The sequence below is a fragment of the Protopterus annectens genome, chromosome 11.part0 (genome assembly GCF_019279795.1).
Source record: "Protopterus annectens isolate FY-2018-M chromosome 11.part0, PAN1.0, whole genome shotgun sequence".
Lineage (NCBI taxonomy): Eukaryota > Metazoa > Chordata > Ceratodontiformes > Protopteridae > Protopterus > Protopterus annectens.
Genome location: NC_056745.1, coordinates 706,332,361 through 706,355,104, shown reverse-complemented (window position 1 = coordinate 706,355,104; position 22,744 = coordinate 706,332,361).

Sequence of the window (22,744 nt, the reverse complement as noted above, 5' to 3'; positions counted from 1 at the left end):
ATGTACCTCAGGTATGGACAGATGTGTGGAAATAACTAAGTGGTGGGGCATCTTTGCAGATGGATGTTTGCTGAGGACAGCTCACAGGTGTGTCACAAGCAGTCCTACAATAACCTGTGTAACCGGTAAGCAATGGTTTTGTTAATTGAAGGACATAATGCACAACTTAGACAGTGGTCAGGGTGAAAGCAAAGGTAAATCACTTGACACCTGTTAACAGTTAAAATGTCCCATGTGCATATATCAGCACTGTTGCCAAAGGAAGTGTCAGTACAGTTTGTAACTCGTGCAATACTGCTGTAAGTCTGTCATACATATCATGAGCTAGGCAGGTCTTTGATTCACAGTACTGGCATGTGTGGTTGCGTGTGTGTCCATATATGTCACATATGGTGGGGAATACATCTCAATTGTTACTCACTCTCCTGTACACATTTGTACAGACTGCAATGTAGAAAGCAGGACATAGGCAGAGGTGTGTATCTCACACATGTGAGGTATCTGCATGTGCGTGACATAGGTGTATTCAATACTGAATGCCACAGTGTGTGTATGTGTGTGTGTGTGTGTGTGTGTGTGTATGTATGGCTGTCTGGTCCTTGAAGTGAAGATGTATGTTACCATACTGAACTGATAAGACCCCTCCCCCCATCCAGGTGATTCATTCTACTATCCGTGTTGATGTCCCCAATCTTAGGCCATACTGTCTACTTGTACATGTGTATTCTCTGTGGTGCGTCATGTAGGTGCACAGTACTGTAATGATGATTTGCACATAGGCAGGGGTCCCCACCTCACCAGCAGCAACTGTGTGCGGGTGTGTGTTACTGTGTCAGTGAATCTGTGAGTGTGTGGGTGTGTTACTGTGTCACTGAATACATGTGTGTCAATACCTGAGTGTGTGGGTGCCATTGTGTGTTGGCATCCTGTCATGGGAACGTGTATTACTGATTCCCAATGAGGCATCACACTTCCCACTGGCCTCTACCCTTGTAAGCAGCTAGACCACTCTCTTACCTTACTGCTGCATGTAACTGTACCTGTGATGTCACCCTTTATGGATGTCACGTCTGTAGCCACAGTAGCTTAATACACAGCTATTATGCTCTTGGATCAGTACACGTGTTTGAAACCTGGGAAATTCTCACTGTTATGTGGCAGCTACACGGTTCATGCTGGTATATTCATACATACCTGTGAGTAGTCCACATTGACATATGGGACACTAACTTCAAACACTGACATCTACCGGCACATGCAATTAGACGTGAAGGAGGACAGCAAAACATCATAACCAACATGCAGTTACTGTTGTTACACAAGACACATACTGTTAACAGTATGAAATGCATTGTACACCTGTATTACTTGGTGTGTCTGCTGCCTGTCAACAGTACTCAACAATTGTAAACTACATTTATCTTCCTAGTCTGTTCACCCTGTGCATCAGATGATATGAGCATGTCCCTGCACTGATGATGTGGATGTCAGGGATGCGGCACAGGCATCATCATATGCACAGGGTGATAATGTTTGCCAGAGGCCTAGGCTGCACCATTGGATGACATCATGTGTGTGGGTTAGGGCCTTTGATCTAATTGGGCATGTGTGGATCTTATGCATGTGTGTGTTGTGGTGCCCTACATATGTTTCCAGTGTGTACGTGTATGTATGCACACAGTTCTGCCATGTGTCTGGCCTACACAGGGGAATTATTCACAGCTGCAGACTGTACAGGCCAGGTTTTACAGTTCACGGTGTCCGGCCATGGACATGTGACCCGTGCCTGCCAGGTGTTGCACAGGCACTACCAGGCAGAGGTGCAGATTGGGTACTGTCTGATGTCACTTGTCCAGTGGAACTGTGTCCCTGTTGGGACCATCCCGGGCCACATGCACATGGCCTGCTGTGTCATGGTGTGGACAGCACAGCACTAGATGCACTGCTGCTGCTACCGCCACTATGAGAGCGGACATGTGAGGTAGCTCGTACACGTAGACCTGAAACAGGTGATGCAGCAGGCCTACATCCACATGCCTGACACCTCACTCCTACCAGATGTTCCAACACAGACAGCTCATGCTCGCGGATTGTCATTCCATGGTCAAGGACTCCAACCATGTCACCCAACCATCTATCCAAAGTTTCAGCAATGTCACAGTTCATTAGACTCAAACGCATTTGCTCTGATGAAACATCCTACCATGAACAAAGCAAGGATTTGACTAGCCGCTTCAGGATAAGGGGATACAAGATGGGCCATGTCTTTGACGCAATACACAAAGTTGGACATATGAAGAGGGATGATCTACTGACCTACAAATCTGATACTGTTTCAACTTCTCATCCCATTAGATTCACCACTACCTATGGAAGGAATTCTGATGCCCTTATCCAGGGCATTCATCGACATTGGAATCTTTTACTATATGACAATGAGTTATCTTCCATCATTCCTCCAAAATGTTTGTTTTCTTTTAGAAAAGGTAGAAATTTAGGCAGTACTTTTAATCATTACAAACATTCACATGACTCTGGAAGTCTGGAACCTATACAAACCACCATTACTGGCACCATTGCCGTAGGATGTTATCCTTGTGGACATTGCATTAATTGCCCCAAGATATCCAAAACAAAGGAATTTACAAGTAGGAACTCCCCCATGGTATATGATATTAAGTTCTTTGCAAATTGTAGTACTGATTGGCTAATCTATTTAGCAACATGTACATGTGGGGCTTTTTATATAGGTCAAACTTCAAGGCCACTCAGGCTTAGAATATCTGAACATATCAGCAACATTAAAAAAGGTAGAATAAACAATGCACTATACAAACATCAACTCACACATCCAACTTCTAATTTCTCTTTCACTGTCATCGATATTATCCGTGGCAAAAAATCTAACAAAACTGGTTGGCACTCTCTGTTGAATTCTAAAGAGAAAAAGTGGATTATTAAACTGGGCGGTCTTTTTTCACCAGGGTTAAATGACAAACTCTAGGATTGACCAATAACAACTGTGTTAAATGTATAAATAGACAGCTTTGATTCTGCTTGAGTTACACTGATGAAGGCTGTATATGTGATACCAGCCAAAACCGGTCTGTGCATTCTCTTGCTGTTCTATGGATTTATGAATTAAATTTCAGTTTTTTGAACTGGGTCAAGTTTTGCTGGCTTTACTTTTTTGATTTGGCTTTCCCTGAGCCGTGCATCTGTTTCCGGGCAAACTTTATTTGGTATATGCATACATGTTTAACACAATGGTGTCCTGTCAAATATACAGTGGGATAATGGTGTCGCAATGCAGTGTTGTCTGTCCATCCTACAGATATACTGCACATTTAGCTGATGTGCATGGCCATTGCAGGGAATCACGAGGCATCTCTATTGCTATACAGTTACAGACACAGTTCATAGCCATGACTTGTTCATATATACTGTGGAATGTGACCCACATCACTGAGGTGTATACACACTAAACTATGATATGGAAGGTGTGACACAGGTCACTGAAGGGTATACGGATGACACCCCTGCACATCTGCAACCATATTGCTGCTGCCTGGCAACTATGGGCCAGACATGGCAAACACGTTGGTACACCATGTCCCACATGACATCTGTGTACCACACACACACACACACACACACACACACACACACACACACACATGAGGAGCAAGTATGACATTGATGTCTGACAACAGCAAGGGGAATGTACTGTATCTTTGGGCTGATGTGGATACTGTACAGGTGACTGCTGTCATGTTGGCACACCCTCAAGATGTTCAACACATCTTATGTGGTGGACTGATGTCACGCCTACACAAGATGTGCACAGGTCTGTAGGACGTCTAGTGTTCCACATCTACAATATAACCATTACACAAAAGCCATAGTTGGACCATGTGTAGCCATTGTACAACAGTGTGTACACACAAGCACATTACATCTACTGTGTGTGTTGCTTCATGTCTCTGGCCATCCTCCATGGGCATGTGTGTACATGTGTTGGCCAAATTATTGTGATGGGCATCTATTTCACATGTCTGTGTTGTCCCATATGACATACACCCATAAATGTCATATGCTCCACTGACGACAGGGATATGCAGACAAAGGGTGGTATGTGGGATATGTTTTCAGGTTAGTTAGGCATTGTTGCAGCCAGGCCACTAGAGGTCATGGACATATCAAGATAGCACATCACTTTGTGTGACATTCATAGCAGGGCTATGATCCACACCAGTGGATCCTGTGGGCTGGCCATACTCCAGCCCACTGTGTAGTACTGTTTGTATTCCCCCACATGTGTAGTTCTGATCTGTAGTACATGTCCCTACAGTGAACAGCACCTCCACCATTGTATGCACAGCTGTCCACACATCTGGCAATGACAGTTTGTGAGGATTCATGTCAGTGAGGTGATTCACATAGTTTGCAAGTGTTGCACATGGGTATGCATTGTGATGCATTGCAGGTCCAACCTGTATATTGTGACAGGACCATACATTATGTATACATGTTGTAAATGGCCACATGGCAGATAGATCTGTGCATTACGATGCCTGATAAATAATAACAGTCTCACCTGCAATGAGCTGCTGTTGCAGCGGAATGCCAGAGGTAGCTAAATAGGAGTAACACAGCAGTATGAGCATTATCCATGCCTGTATGATGACTACAGGGTGCAATGTACATGTTAACACATACACCAATACATTAGACTATACTATGGTGTATGCACATGTGTGCATACACAGAGTAGCATACTATAGTATGCTGCATGTGTGTATACATGCCTTGCATATGATGTTACATTACATATTGTACAGTGACACATGCAACTATAACTAGTTGTTATAGGTGCAGTACTGACTTACCAGGCAACTCCAGGCTCAGTAGTTGAGAGACACCCACCTCCACAATATCAGCTAAGGCTTGTGGATGTGGTTCTGCAGGTGTCCCCAGGTTGGCCAGTAGCTCCTCGGTACATGTGAGTGGGGGCTGGGTTGGTAGTCCACCACCTGTTGCACCTTGTTCCCTGGTGATTGCATTCACAAGCTGTTTTGCCCATCTAATGAGGTCTGTACAGTGTCTGTGCACCTGCTGGTATGTGCAGTTGTCACCACCCACATCATTAACCCTCCTGTGAAGTTCTATCCACAGGGCATCCCGCTGCTGTGCATCCTGTGGCACATGGCTGAACAGGATATCATGATTATCAAGTAGGTATGGGATGAGGGCCTCATCCTCCAAGTGGGTAAAAGGGGGTAGCCTTGCATGCGGCATACCTGGAAGACATGATGATGGAGACAGGTCACAGTAACTCACAGAGACATACAGAGCTACAGCTGAACATACATGTGTATCACATTTATTATGTTTAAGTAGTTGTATTTGCAAATCTACATGACACTGACGTGTTTGTGTCACACACATGTGACACTCAATGGTGAGTGGCTATTATCACCATATATGTGTGTGTGTGTCACCTGATTACATTGCTCATACTCCATGTGGATGCTGTCTTGATGTGGGCATGCCTATTTGCCTGTACTGGTGTTCCTACCTATCAGCAAATGGCTGGATGTTTCCAGATTAATGCAGTCGACTTTGATGCTGTGTATATGTCACATATAAAGACTTACACTGCCTTAACAGACATGACCTGTGACCCTGCAGACTTGCTCACATAAGGTTTTACATGTATGTGTTCTGCCATATACATCTACATGGCACTGTACAGCAATTCAACATCCTGCCATGTATCACCTGTGTTGCACATGTGATACACATGGGACACTGGCTAGCCAGATGGTATTTGCAGGGATGGATATAACTATAGCATGTATAGTCAAAGTCAACTAGTAGGCTATATACCATGGGCCATGTATGAATCTAGGATGAAAGATTACCTGGCAGTAGCCTGGGGCCAGGTGGAGCAGTGCCACATTACTGATCCACAGGGTTAATGATACATTTACCATGCAGTCATCACACCATGTCTGAGAGGGGAGCGATGTGCAGCTTTGACAGACATAAATGCATAGTATGGCAGGACTATGTAAAGTGTATGGGACAAGGATCTGTCCAGCATGTGGAAGGTGGATGTCCATGAAGTATGTGTTTGAGATCAGGATGTGTACCTGTAGCATGTCCAACATCACTGGGTTGGACATGGATTTATTCAGGGTATGCATCATGCTACATAGTGGAGATGGGGAATGGGAAGGCAGGTGTAGGCCATCTACACATGGCCAATACCCCTTAAAGGAAATATGTGATCTGATATGGGTCACTTGAGTGTTGTGTATGGCTGGACAATGATCTCTATTTTCATGGATGGCACCTTGTCATTATTAGGGTTGCCACATATGACTACCTGACAGGTGTGGTGACATAGCTATCACAGGAAAGACAACTGCCTAGCTGCAGCCCTTACACACGTGTCCATTATGGTGACTGCTGCCTAGGTGGTAGTTCATGGGTACAGGGTTATTAACATAGGGGTGACAATGCAATATGTAGCTGTCAGGTTGTGGCCATATGTCACACACACCTCACCCACAAAGCCCCTTCTGTATGTTGTCCACAACACTCTTGAGTCGGCTGTTGCTCCTAGGTCATAGTCATTCATATACTTCAATAGGCAGATGCCTTCTGTTTGTCTGTGAGGTATGGACTACAATGAGGGGGAATACAATTAATTAACCCTGTCTTACTGTAGCTGCCACTGGTGTGATGAGCATGTATTATTCAGACACCTTCTGTAGTGTTGGTTCTGCCAGCAGTCCCATTGCAAAACACTCCTGTGACATAGGAATGTACATCTAGTAGACTGAGTGTAGGTGGAATACAGTATGGGTGATGATGTCCTATGACTTGGCAAGGTTATGATATGCAGTGTGAAATCAACCTTACTGTCATCTACATCTGTACTGCTGACATAGGTTCATAGGTTCATAGGTTGGTACTAGGCTATCAGCCCTAGGGCCTATACAAGCCTAGCCATAACAATTCCCTGGCTATTTCTTCCCACACTATTTACTTCCCTGGACCCCTGTCTAGCAGGGCGACTGACGTGATCCCCGGGGTGAATTTCCTTTCTCCCATCCGATCATCAAAGTTCCTTTTGAAGAGGGCCAAAGAGGCACTCTGCTTGACATGTATGGGCAATCTATTCCAGAGTCTGGGGAGTCTCTAGGTCAGGAACCTATCCCTCCAGCATGTTTTGTTTATTGTGATGACAAGGTTTAGATCCCTGGAGTGTGTGGCTCTGAGGGATTGGGATTTCTTTAAGTGTAGCATATCCAACAGCTCTGGGTTGGACATGGCCTTGTATGTTAAGCAGAGATCGCCTCTGAGTAGACGATATGCGACAGTGTATAGCTGGAGTTTTTTAAGGCGGTCAGCGTAGGACATCTGCTTTAGGCCTGTGATTCTTTTAGTGAGGTATTTCTGCGGCCTTTCCAGTTGTTGCAGATGTCTTGAGAGGTTCATACCAAACGGGGCATTGTATTCTATAATGGGTCTAATGAGGGATGAGTACAGTGGGACAATGACCTCCTTTTTTCTGGATGAAAAGCCCTTAGTGATGAGGTGTGCCACATAGAAGGATTTCCTGACTGTTGTGGCGATGTGGTTATCGAAAGTGAGACCACTGTCCACCTGTGTCCCTAAGTCTCTTATCACACTTTCGGTGTTTAGTGTACTGCCACCTATATGGTAATTTACGGGTACATGTTTTTTCCCAAAGGGGATAACTATTCATTTCTTGGCATTGAGCTTGAGCCCATGGCTCTGGCACCAAGCATCTGTTTCTGTAAGGCCCTTTTGTAGAGTATCCACATCATTTGGGGATTCAATAATGGCTCCCAGTTTGCAGTCATCTGTGAACTTTGTAATACAGAGTCCCTTAGTGTTGGCCTGTACTTCAGAGAAGTAGATGCCAAACAAGAGCGGTCCCAGGACTGAACCCTGAGGTACTCCACTTGTCACTTGTCTGGAGCTGGATTTGGAGTCAGCTACTTTTACAGTGTGGGTTCTATCAGTAAACCAGTTAGCAACCCATTGGGTGACATAGGGATTAATGCCCAGCTTAGTAAGTTTATCTATGATTCCAGAGTGGGGATGGTCTCAAAGGCCTTGGCAAGGTCTAGGTAGGCTGTGTGGACCACCTTACCCTTGTCCATGGCTCTGGAGACTGATTCAAAGAAGTCAATCAGGTTCAGGAGACAAGATCGGCCCTTCACAAACCCAAACTGGGTGGGGTCCAGTGTTTGAAGGTTGCCAATGTCTTTGTTTATAAGTTCCATGATAATACGCTCCATGGCCTTGCAGATAAGGCTTGTCAGACTGATGGAACGGTAGTTTCCGGGATCCAAGGTGGATCCCCCTTGTGGAGTGGGATAACTGTAGCTCTGTGCCACTCAGTGGGCACGAAACCTGAGGTGAGGCTATGATTAAACATGACACTTAGGTGAGGTGCAGTTCATATTGTAGTTCATGTATTACACAGCCCGGTATATCATCTGGTCCCATGGATGCTGTATTCTTAGCTTTGGAGAGTGTGTTTTTTACCTGTGTGGCCATTATTACCAGAATTTGGCAATCTTCCGGTATTGAGATGGGCCATTTAGGGGGTGAGAGGGGGGTGAAGTTGGCACTGAATCGATCTGCCAGGATATTGGCAATATCCTTGGGATCAGTATATTTAATGCCATTCTGTTTTAGCTCAGAGCAGATCTGAGCATTGCCATTTAGATTCTTGACATAGTTATAGAGTGCCTTGTGGTTGTCTTTGGAATCTTTGGCAATTTTATTTTTGTAACTAGCTTTGGAGGATTTTATGAGGGATCTCAGTTTCATACTGGTAAGGAAGTTTTTTGCATCCTGGGATTTTCCTCTTTTCTGCAACAGTTTCTTCCTTTTGTTGTAAGGTTTGTTTATGGCAGGGGACCACCAGATTGGCTTCCTTTTTTTGGATGAGAACATCTTGGTTCTATTTGGGATGGCACGATTCATGCATGAGTGGATGTGCTCGTACAGTGCCTCAGTGTAGGATTCAGCAGTTGAACTTTCAGTTCCCGTCTGCATGGGTGTCATGAAGTTTGTCACTTCTGACTTGAGTAGCATGAAGTTGGCTTTGGAGAAGTTTTTTATGGAGGTTTCCTTACTGGGGGGTGGGGGTGGGATGTGAATGTTAAGGGTGATTAGCTTATGGTCAGACCTAACTAATGAGGGGGTGACCATAGGTGTGGAGCATTGATTTCCCATGTTGGTAATGACCAGGTCTAGGATATTGGAGCCCCTGGTGGGACTATGGATTAGTTGATCCAGGGCGTTGGAATTTATGAATTCCAAGAACCGTTGGGCAAAGGTGTTGGTACAGGAGTAGTTTTCCCAGTTAATGGAAGGGTAGTTAAAATCACCCAGTATTAGGGTGTTTGGTTCTATCTTAATATTTTCCAGTATGTTTAGAAAGGTGTAGTGAGAATCTTGGGGTATGGTGAGTGATCTGTAGCAAGCTACAATTTGGATTGCAGTCTTACCTAGTGTTAGTTGCACCTGGAGAATTTCAGATGCATTGTGTTGGGCAACTAGCCTGGTGGTGTGAATATCCTTGGTGAATATTGACACTCCCCCACCTTTAGTGTTTCGGTCCTGCTTTGGTGGCCGAAAAGTGTGGTAAGAGTTGTAGCCTGGTATTGCAGGGGTGCTCTCTGGAGCCTTGAACCAGGTCTCAGTTACTGCATAGATATCGATGTTCTCCATTTTTAGGAGTGCCTCGAGAGAATGCATTTTGAGGTTTAGACTTCTAGCATTGAGTAGCATTACCTTCAGATTTTGCATGCTTGTACCTGTTACTGTGGTGGTTTTGTCCTTTGAACTTTGCCAAAAAAAGGCACTATAGGGGTGGCAAGAGTCTTAGCCAGTAACCTAAATCCCAGGGGCGACAGGTGCTGACCATCTCTGGCAAAGCATTGTGGTCTGTCAATCATGTCGTCCCAGGCAGACAGATACTGGATCCCCTTTGAATGACACCAGAAGCTTAGCCAATTGTTGAAGTCAATCATTTTGTCCTTATATTGTGGTATCATTCTGGGTGAAGGCAGGATGCTACTCAGGGCTAGGGTCATACCTGCCTGGGCCACATGATCCGAGAGCTCTTCCATGTCTCTTTTCATGTAGTTCAAGGAGGTACGTCTCAAGTCATTCACTCCAACATGGACAATGACAGAGTCATATTTGTACTTGTTGTGGAGTGACTTGAGTGCATGCATTATGTGGCAGATCCTGGCACCCGACAGGCAGCTGACTGTAATTTTCTCCTTGTTCAACCTGGTGAGAGGGACATCAGTGTGCTGAACTATAGAGTCACCTATGACTAAAGTGTTAGGTACATTGTCTTGCCTTAGGGGCTGTTGCTGGGTGGCACACTGGTGTTGTGAACTATGTGAAACTTTGGTTGTGATTGGTGTTTGCATTTCAGCTTCAGAGGTCCTTGCTTGGGGATGTTACAGTTAAGGGCCTCTGCATATGTGGATTTAGTGTTGCTATATGTGGGTGTTGGTGGTGTGGGTTTAGAAGGGCTATGTGTTGCTTGAGGTGTAGTGTGGGTGTTAACCTTCTCCTCTTGACTGTCTAGCACAGTCTTGGGTGGAGAGAGCTTTGCTTCCATTTTGGCTATTTAAGTGCATCTCTCACAGGTTGTATTGTTGGGTGGTAGGAGGAGAGGGTTGTCTGTGTACAAGAGGCAATTGCTGCATTGCCCCATTATGTCCAGATTCACCAGGTGGACAGGAGAAATCACCGGAAGCTGACCCTTGGACATGCCTGGTTTGGTGCTTTTTTTTTTTTTTTTGTAAAGTACAGGAGCTGTTTTCCCTTACCTTAGCAAGGTACTTTGCAATTATAGGCTGTTTAGTGCCTACTATTATTTTCTCCTTATTAACAAGGAGAGTTGAGTGCTTGTATTAGTTTAAGGCTTCCTAGTGCTTTCCAGCAGGTATTAAAGAAAGTGCTAGTCACAGGGATGCTTAAAGGTAAGATGAAAAAAAAAATGCACACTGCAGTGTGCACTAGAGAAGTTAGATGTGAAAGTATTTGATCAAGGTTCATGGCCTTTCAGACCAGACTCAGCAGGGTAGTAGTGCAGTACTTCCCATTATCAGTGGTGTCTCCCCCTTTGTGGGTTGTGATACCTGTTGGTGTGCACCATTCAGTGTGTACACAGCCTGACATGGAGCTATGTTGTACATGATGTGTACCTGGAGAGCATCTTGTTTTGCCATATGTGTATGATACAACCTGTGATGTGGACAGGTCCCATGCAACATGAGTGCAGCATGTACCTGCATAGTTGTGGGTACAGGGGCCCTGTGGTGTACATGGATATATGATTGTGTACCTGTTGGGGGGGCAGTGTGTTTATGTTATCCAAGACCCTATCTGGATTGCTTATTCACGCTCAGCACTTGTTCAGAACTTGTAAGCACTACGTAAGCTACTAATTACTATAGCACTCAATCTTCCTCATTACCTAGAGGTAAACAGGTTTTGTACATACTTTTCTCACTTGCTTAGAGTAAAATAGCTCTTGTACTCACTTTCCTCACTTATCTAGGGGAAATTAGTTTTATACTCAGGCATGTCCAAGAGTCAACTACCAGTGTTCTCTCCTGTCTATCTGACAAATCTGGACATCTTGAGGCAATGTACACATTGCCTCATGTACACAGACAACCCTCTCCGCCTACCACCTAACACTACAACCTGTGAGAGATGTACTTATCTAGCCAAACTGGAGGTAAAGCTCTATCCAACCAAGCCTAAACCTGACAGTCATGTGGAGAAGGTAAACATTCGCACCACATCACACTCATCACATAGTCTCACTGAATCTACCCCACCATTAACTGAGAAAACTACTCGTGTACCAACTCATTAGCTCAACGCTTTCTGGAATTCATAAACACCAATGTCCTGGATCAACATATCCACACACCCACCAGGGGCAACAATATCCTAGACCTAGGCATTACCAACATGTATGACCAGTGTTCCACACCTGAAGTCAACTCCTTGTAGGTCCGATCCAACCATGAGCTGAACACCATTGATATCCACGTCCTGCCCCCACCCCCATTAAGGGAACCACAGTATAATATGTCTACAAAGCCAACTTCATGCTTCTTAAGACAGACGTGGTGAACATCATGACACCTATGCAGATGGCCAATTCTGTTACAACTGCTGAATCCTACACAAATGCATTCTATAAGCACTTACACGAGTGCATGGATTGTGCTATCCCAAACAGAACCAAGATGCTATACTCCTAATTAAGGAAACCAATCTGGTGGTCTCTTGCCATAAACAAACTGTACTACAGGAGGAAGACACTGTTGCAAAAGAGAGTACAATCTCATGTGTGGAGGAGCTCCCTGGTCAGCCTCAGTAAGAAGGTGAGATCACTTATAAGATCCTCCAAAGCTAGCTACAAAAACAAAACTGCCACTAATTCCAACAACAACCACAAAGCTTTCTATAGCTATGTCAAATATCTCGATGTCAACACCCAGATCTGCTCTGAGTTACAGCACAAAGGCACGAACATTACAGAACCAACTGATATTGCCAACATCCTGGCAGATAGGTTCAGTGCTACCATTCCCCCCTCCGTCTCAAAGCTGCACACTCTAAAGCCAATATCACAACATCCATGGGACCGGACAACATCCCAGGCTGCATTTTACACGAACTTCAGAATGTACTGGCTCCCCACCTATCCACCATGTTCAATAATAGCCTCACATCGGGCTTAGTGCCTCCTGAATGGTGCAAAGCAACAGTTATGCCACTCCACAAAGGTGATGCCACAATGGACCACAGGACCTATTGCCCTATAGGCCTGACTAGCCTGGTCAGCAAGGCTATGGAGCACATCATGGATCTCAGTCACAGAGACATTGGGTATCTCCAAACCTTTGACCCCTCCCAGTTTGGCTTTGTTAAGGGCAGACCATGCCTCCTAAACCTGGTGGACTTCTTAGCGACAGTTACCAAGGCATTAGATGAGGATAAGGAGGTCCACACAGCCTACCTAGAGCTCTCAAAGGCTTTCAACGCCATTCCTCATTCTGGTATTATCAATATACCCATCCGCCTGAACATTAACCCCTACGTCATGTAATGGTTTGCAAAGTGGCTCACAGACAGAACCCACACAGTGGGAGTTGCATACCCTAGGTCCGACTGTATACAAGTGGAGTCCCTCAGGGCTCAGTCCTAGGATCCCTCATGTTCGGTATATAATTCTCTGACATACAGGCAAGCACAGGAGGGATTTGGCTGAAAAGGTTTGCAGACGACTGCAAACTAGGGGACATAATTGTTTCCCCAGCTGTTACAGACACCCTCTGGAAGGGTCGCACTGAGATGGATACCTGGTGCCAATATCATGGCCTCAAGCTAAATGCCAAAAAGTGCATAGTCATCCCCTTTGGATATAACTAATTATCCGTGGACTACCACATAGGTGCTAGTCCCCTACATACAGAAACGGTAATAAGGGATCTGGGAACCCCAGTAGATAGCAATCTCTCCTTTGATACCCATAATGACAAGGTTGTTAGAATATCCTTCAATGTGGCCCCCCTAATCTCTAATGGGTTCGCATCCAGATCAAAGGAGGCCATTGTGCCTCTCTACTCATGATTTATTAGACCCATTAAAGGATACAGCACCCCATTTGGGATATACCATACAGGACAACTGCAACAGCGTGGAAGACCACAACAGTACCACACCAAGAGGATTACTGACCTCAAACAGATGACCTATACATCCCAACCCAAAAAAATCCAGCTGTAGTCAATTGCATACCACATACTCACAGGTGACCTCTGCTTGACATACAAGGCCCATGTCCAACCCAGTACTGCTGGATATGGTCCACCTAAACCGAGGCCCCTGAGAGCCACATGCTCTAGGAATATGCACCTAACCACAACGATGACTAGGACGTGCTGGACAGATAGATTCCTGACTCAGAGATTCCCCATGCTTTGGAACATGATTCCAATGTACATCAGGCAGGGCCCCTCACTAGCACTCTTCAAGGGAAACCTTGACATGTGGATGGGAGACAGACATGTACCACGGGGATCACTGCAGTGGATCTGCTGGACAGAGGCACAGGGAACTAATGGCACTGCCATTCAGAGGCACAGGGAACTAACCTATGGGGGTGGCGAAAGCCAACACACTCTAGCTAGGCTTATAAATACCCTTGGTAAGACAGCCTAGTACCTATCTTTGCACTTATTACATGTCTTATGTGCATGGATAGTTAACTAGCTCTTCCATTTTACTTTGTTATCATGCTGATAAACTGTTGGGTGAATACAAGTCATATGTATCCTGTTATTGTGTATTGTAAATGCCAATAAACATGACTAATGTTTGCCTAACATAACAGTAATGCTATGTAACTTGTAATACATATCTGCCTACAATACTGTACATTACACAGTTATTGGCACAATATCAGACAATGCAAATCATAATTGCACAGTGGGCCAACCTTCAACATGTTATTCTCAGTAATACACATACATATGGCTACTGTTACAATATATCAACATATACTATTCCCTGTTATAGCACATACTTGTTGGACCAGCCCTGCCACTAACAGTGGCTGGTGAAAAATATTTGTGTTCAAAGCCCTTATATAGCATCCCTTGTGGTGTATGAGGTGTTTGCCTTGTGACCTACAGCAGTACCCACATAAATACTACAAGCGTTACTATGCTCAACAATACATCACTACAAGATAACTGTTTCCACTATATGGATTGTGTGCACTTTAAATATTACAGAACAGGTACTAAATACATAGACATACTGAGTGTTCTACATACCTTATTAGTAACCCGAGGTGTCTTTGACTGTTGATTCAATCCTTTTCAGTTTGTGTTCCAATCTTCTTTGTAACGTTCTGCTGGTATATATGGATGGTTTGAATGTGTGATAAGCCATCCTTTTCTAGTTAAATATCGGTAACATGTGGTATCCTGACCACCAATTGGTGTTCCAAAGTAGTTAATTAGATGTACATCAGCTGTGCAGCTACTCCATTAGCCGATACCATGGCAATACACACTGAGCAGAGTGGATGAGAGTTGCTTGACCGCAACAGTTAGCTGAGATATATAAGTATCCTGCTTTTTTTCGATTATTTATACAGATTATTGTTTCTAACAATTAATATATAGCACTTTTATTGTCTGCTTTTTAGTCTTTGAGTGTATTTTATTGCTATTAACAAATCTGCACAAGTAACTGATTTGTCTGCAGTTAAAAGCATTCTGTATCTTTACAAATCTTTATCTGTTTAAAAACTTTCATTTGTTTTCTGTAGTGCTTACTGTTTGTAGGCTATTGTTTTTAGGTGAAGCCTTTCTTTAACTTGGCTAGATTGTGTTAATTGTCTGCTGAGTGGGAGCTGGTTTTTTTGTGTTCTTGTAAAAAAAAAAAGTTGTTCTTCTGGTATTTAAGCCCTAACTTTGATAGGGTTTCTATCTATACACACTGAGCAGAGTGGATGAGAGTTGTTGACTGCAACAGTTAGCTGAGATATATAAGTATCCTGCTTTTTTCGATTATTTATACAGATTATTGTTTCTAACAATTAATATATAGCACTTTTATTGTCTGCTTTTTAGTCTTTGAGTGTATTTTATTGCTATTAACAAATCTGCACAAGTAACCGATTTGTCTGCAGTTAAAAGCATTCTGTATCTTTACAAATCTTTATCTGTTTAAAAACTTTAATTTGTTTTCTGTAGGGCTTACTGTCTGTAGGCTATTGTTTTTAGGTGAAGCCTTTCTTTAACTTGGCTAGATTGTGTTAATTGTCTGCTGAGTGGGGGCTGGTTCTTTTGTGTTCTTGTAAAAAAAAAAAAAGTTGTTCTTCTGGTATTTAAGCCCTAACATTGATAGGGTTTCTGTCTATACACACTGAGCAGAGTGGATGAGAGTTGTTGACTGCAACAGTTAGCTGAGATATATAAGTATCCTGCTTTTTTTCGATTATTTATACAAATTATTGTTTCTAACAATTAATATATAGCACTTTTATTGTCTGCTTTTTAGTCTTCGAGTGCATTTTATTGCTATTAACAAATCTGCACAAGTAACTGATTTGTCTGCAGTTAAAAGCATTCTGTATCTTTACAAATCTTTATCTGTTTAAAAACTTTCATTTGTTTTCTGTAGTGCTTACTGTCTGTCCCCTCCCTTCCAGTTGGTGTCTTGCTCTTATACTTGGTGGCTTTGCAGTTGCCCGCCCCTACTGTAAATCTGATCTGTGACACTCCTCCCAGTCTAGTGTCATTAGCTCATTCTACCTAATAAAGAGAGAACATTTGATAAGGTCTTCTGTTTCTCCTTTTTCCCTTTCAAAAAAAAGGGGACAAAAGAAAAAAATATATATATATATATATCTATATATATATATATATATATATATATAGAGAGAGAGAGTATATTTCAGAACATTTATTATAACTGTAACTGCCTTAATATTGCTACAACTCAAGTGCTCTAGGTTGCACTGCATCTGAAGTGTTTGTGTGTTTTAGCTGCTTTTCTGTATATATAGACTTCTCTCTTTCTTTAACTAAATAAGCTCTGCAAAGTTGTTTTATTGCATTCCTGCCTGTATTTCTGAGTTTTTTTGCACTTTTAAAGTTTGTTTTTGCTTAGTTTAACTGGTAGGCTACATACTCAAGTGTGCTAGCTGAATTAAAGCATTTACTGTGTTTCTGTACCTAATTTCTGCTACTCTGTAACAAAAAAAAAAAATCCTTGTTTCCCGCCTTTACTGAACTAGAATAGTCCAGTCTTCAGGTATTGCTGATCTCTGGGCTGTGTCATAGTTCCTGTGTTGCCCATATCCTTATTTGGATAGGGGGAAGCTTCTTTGTTCACCAGTGAGAGTGGGGAGCTCTGAGCAGCCTATATGTCCCTTGAGGAGCAGTTCCAGCCCAGTGACCTGTAGCTTATTGGCCATTTTGGGCCATTTCCTATCTCTTCTAACCCCCCTGCTTTAAAGCCAGCTTTAGCGCTTGAAATTTAAAGTTTGTCCTGTTTGTTGCATTTACCTGTTGAGGCTACACACTCAAGTGTGCTAGCCTGTGTTACATATTTATTGCATTTTCCTGCTGTATTTTGCAAAAAAAAAAAAAAAAAAAAAAAAAAAAATTATCCTTGTTTCCCGTCTTTCCTGACCTAGAGTAGTCCAAATACAGGCTTTGCTGCATTCTGGACTTTTGGAAAGTTCCTGTGTTGCCCATTTCCTTTCTTGGATAAAGGGAGGTTTCTTTGTTCACCAGTGGCAGTGAGGAGCTTGGAGCAGCCTATCTATCCCTAGAGGAGTGTTCCCAGCACAAGAATCTGGTAGTTGATTGGCCGTTTTGGGCCAATTTCTAGCTCTTTCAAGTCCCCCATTATAAAACCCGCTTTGGCGCGGTTTTTGCACTTGTTACTACTCAGCCAAGCTCCTCGTGGTCCTGCAGAGTGGTGCTAGCAGCAGAGAGGCTAAAAGAGCGACTGCTAACCTGATAAAAGTGCTTTTTCCTGCTACTACCTGGGCAACTGTCCGATCTAGCTAAACTGCAAGTATTTCTGCATTCTTTAACTGTTTTAAACTGTTTAAAGTTGTTTTTGCACCTGCACTTTTAAAGTTTGTCCTGTTTGTTGCATTTACCTGTTGAGGCTACACACTCAAGTGCGCTAGCATGTGTTACATATTTATTGCATTTTCCTGCTGTTTGTTGCAAAAAAATATATATATATATCCTTGTTTCCCGTCTTTCCTGACCTAGAGTAGTCCAAATGCAGGCTTTGCTGTATTCTGGACATTTGGAAAGTTCCTGTGTTGCCCATTTCCATTCTTGGATAAAGGGAGGCTTCTTTGTTCACCAGTGGCAGTGGGGAGCTTAGAGCAGCCTATCTATCCCTGGAGGAGTGTTTCCAGCACAAGAATCTGGTAGTCTATTGGCCGTTTTGGGTCAATTTCTAGCTCTTTTAAGTCCCCCTGTATAAAACCCGCTTTGGCGCGTTTTCTGCGCTTGTTACTACTCAGCCAAGCTCCTCGTGGTCCTGCAGAGTGGTGCTAGCAGCAGAGAGGCTAAAAGAGCGACTGCTAACCTGATAAAAGTGTTTTTTTTTGCTGCTACTACCTGGGCGACTGTCCGATCTAGCTAAACTGCAAGTATTTCTACTTTTTAAGCTGTTTTAAACTGTTTAAAGTTGTTTTTGCACCTGCACTTTTAAAGTTTGCCCTGTTTGTTGCATTTACCTGTTGAGACTACACACTCAAGTGTGCTAGCCTGTGTTACATATTTATTGCATTTTCCTGCTGTTTGTTGCAAAAACAAAACAAAAATATCCTTGTTTCCTGTCTTTCCTGACCTAGAGTAGTCCAAATACAGGCTTTGCTGTATTCTGGACTTTTGGAAAGTTCCTGTGTTGCCCATTTCCTTTCTTGGATAAAGGGAGGCTTCTTTGTTCACCAGTGGCAGTGGGGAGCTTAGAGCAGCCTATCTATCCCTGGAGGAGTGTTCCCAGTACAAGAATCTGGTAGTCTATTGGCTGTTTTGGGCCAATTTCTAGCTTTTTCAAGTCTCCCTGTATAAAACCCGCTTAAGCGCGGCTTTGCGCGATTTTGCGCATAGCGCAGCATTGGGCAAGGCCGCTTAATTGGGTTTAAACCATTCTCAGCTCCACAAAGTCTACTCTTCATTTTTTTCCCTTAGAACTGATCTAGTTCTCATAATAAACACCCTATTCCTACTCTAAAGCCTGGCACTTGGTCACTAAAGCAATTATATAAGTCAGCACTAAAAAAATTAAAAGCACTACACCCTCACAAACTCCCCTTGAGTACCTTGTTCCCCATTGGCCCTTTTTTCAATTGTAAAGGAATTCCCAATACTATTCTAGCATGTCCAAATGTCAGTTGTCAATCTCTTCTCTGGTCCAGCTGGTGAATCTGGGAATCTTGAGGCAATATTACAACTGCCTCATGTACACAAACTACCCTCTCTTCCTCCCAACAAATTCCAACACATGTGAGAGATGCAAACATATAGCCAAACTGGAGGCTAAGCTCTCTCAACTCAGTACTGGTGTAACCAGTCACAAGGAGAAGGAAACCACACTCACTACAATTCCAGTCTCACATAGACCTACCATGACAGCAAACCAAACACATAAACACACAAAAACATACTCGGAGGCTCTAAATAAAAATCTGCCTCAGCAACAGAGACCTCCAAAGCAGACACCCAAGCAACCGCTACCCCAAAACAAAACACGTGCAACACATAGCTCACAAAGCCAGTGTGCCAAACAGTCACAGCCCTTAAGGCTAAACAACACACCTGATACACTTGTAATAGGTGACTCTATCGTCAGGCACACTGACGTCCCACTCACCAGGCTGAACAAGGAGAAGGTCATGGTGAGCTGCCTGTCGGGCGCTAGGATCCGTCACATAACACAAGCACTCAGGTCACTCCAAGGCAAGTACAAATATGACTCAGTCATTGTCCATGCTGGTGTGAATGACCTGAGATGTACCTCCCTGGACTACTTGAAAAGAGACATAGAGAAGCTCTCTGAGCATGTAGCCCAGGCAGGTATGACCCTGACCTTGAGTAGCATCTTACCCTCACCAAGAATGATGCCACAATATGAAGACAAGATGATCAATTTCAACAATTGGCTTAAGTATTGGTGTCATTCAAAGGGGATCCAATGCCTGTCAGCCTGGGATGACATGCTCGACAAGCCACGATGCTTCGCTAGGGACGGCTTGCACCTGTCACCCCTGGGCTTTCGGATATTGGCAAAGGTCTTGCCACCCCCATAGTGCCTTTTCTAGGCAAGGCTCAAAAGACAAACCCACCTCCATAGGTATCACAAGGGATAAGAAACTAAGAGTAATGCTACTCAATGCCAGAAGTCTAAACCTCAAGATGCACGCACTCGAAACTCTCCTTAGCATGGCGAACATCAATATCTGTGCAGTAACAGAGACCAGGTTCAAGGCTCCCGAGAGCACCCCAGCACTACCAGGTTATACCTCATACCATGTTTTTCGGTCCCAAAACTTGGACTGAACCTTAAAAGGAGGGGAAGTATCAATAGTCGTCAAAGATACCCACACCACCAGGTTGGTGGCACAGCACGAAGCATCAGAGACTATCCATGTGCAACTAACAGTGGGTAAAACTACCTTCCAGTTTATAACCTGCTACAGACCACCCTCCCAAACCCAGGAACCCCACTCAGCCTTCCTGAGAACAATGGAAAATATGAAGGTCTCTCCAAACACCATTATATTGGGCGACTTCAACTACACAAACATAGACTGGGAGCATTACTCTAGCTCCAACACCCTAACGCAGAGGTTCCTAGAATTTATAAACTCAAATGCTATGGAACAACTTGTTACCACTCCCACAAGAGGGGAAAACATACTGGACCTGATCATCACCAACATGGGGACTCTATGCTCCAGACCAGAAGTGTATCCCTCACTGGTAAGATCAGACCATAAACTAATCTCACTAGATATTCACATCCCGATCCCAGCCCCTGCCCAGAAAACCACAGTGAGAAACTTCTCTAAAGCAAATTTCACACTCCTCAAAACCAAGGTGGAATCCTTCAAAGCCCCCAGACCTGTGGAAAATACAGCCCAGACCACAGAATCCTTTATAAACGCATTCTATGAACACCTTCAGGAATGCATGGATCATGCAATCCCAAACAAAACCAAGACCCAATCCTCCAAAGGCAGGCGTCCTGTCTGGTGGACTCCAGCCATAAACAAACTATACAATAGAAGGAGGTAGCTGCTACATGATAGAGCAAAATCCCAGAAAGGGAAGGCATCTCTGATCAGTATTAGCATAAAACTACGGGCACGCATAAAATCGTCTAAGGCCAGCTTCGAGAGAAAAATTGCACAGGACACTAAGGATAATCACAAGGCTTTTTTTGGTTATGTTAGGAACCTGGGTGGGAATTCCCAGATATGCTCAGAATTAGTCCAAAATGACAAAAAAAACATCGAACCCACAGACATTGCCAACATCCTAGCTGACAGGTTCAGCGCAAACTTCTCCCCCCTTCCCCACCAAAAGGGCAAATATCTATCCCAGCAGAGTGCTGCCCCCCTGACATCTCAGATGCTCAGGTAAGAGCCGCCCTCTCCAAAGCAAAAAACACAGCATCAATGGGACCAGATGGTGTCCTGGGCTGCGTCCTACATGAACTCCAAGAAGAACTAAACCCAAACATAAAACTACTGTTCAATCTCAGCCTTACTACAGGATATGTACCCAAAGAGTGGCGTACAGCAACAGTGGTCCCTCTCCACAAAGGTGGTGCCTCAACGGATCCTAGAAACTATCGCCCCATAAGCCTGACTAGCTTGGTCTGCAAAGCTATGGAAAGGATCATCATGGACCTCATAAATAAAGATATTGGGGACCTACAGACACTGGATCCTACCCAGTTTGGCTTTGTTAAGGGCAGATCCTGCCTCTTAAACCTGGTTGATTTCTTTGAAACAGTCACCAAGGCCATTGACGAGGGGAAGGTGGTTCACACAGCCTACCTGGACCTCGCAAAAGCTTTCGATACAATACCCCACTCGGGCATTATAGATAAGCTCACCAGCTTAAATATAAACCCCTATGTCACTAGATGGGTTGCAAACTGGCTCAAGGACAGAACCCACATGGTTAGAATTGCTGGAGCCATGTCAGACTCCAAACCAGTTACAAGTGGCGTCCCACAAGGCTCAGTCCTGGGACCTCTCTTGTTTGGTATATATTTCTCGAAGGTACAAGCCAACACGGAAGGACTGTGGCTGACCAAGTTCACAGATGACTGCAAACTGGGCGCCATAATCAACTCTCCAGCCAACACAAGCATCCTACAAAAGGGCCTCATAGAAACAGACAACTGATGCCAGAGCCATGGCCTCAAGCTAAACTCCAAAAAGTGTATAGTCATCCCCTTTGGCAAAAACAAAGTGCCCACAAATTACCGCATAGATGGTAATCCATTAAGTACGGAAGAAGTAATTAGAGACATGGGGACCCAAGTTGACAGCAATCTCTCATTCGACAACCACGTGGCCAAAGTGGTTAGAAAAACATTTTATATAGCCCACCTAATCATGAAGGGATTCACATCTAGATCAGGGGAGGTCATCGTGCCTCTTTACTCATCCCTCATCAGGCCCATAATTGAGTACAATGCCCCTTTTGGAATGTACCTTACCAGACACCTGCAGCAACTGGAAAGACCCCAAAAGTACCTCACCAAGAGGATCAAAGGGCTCAAACAGATGCCATATGCTACACGGTTAAAGAATCTCCAGCTCTACTCAGTGGCATACCACCTGCTCAGAGGCGATCTGTGCCTGATGTATAAAGCCATGTCCAACCCGGAATTAATGGACATGCTGCACCTCATAAAATCCAAATCCCATCGAGCTACGCGCTCGAGAGATTTGAACCTCAGCACTGAAATAAATAGGACATACTGGAGGGACAGATTCATAACCCAGAGGCTCCCTTCACTCTGGAATAAAATCCCAGTGCAGGTTAGGCAGAGTCCCTCATTGACTCTCTTCAAGAGGAAT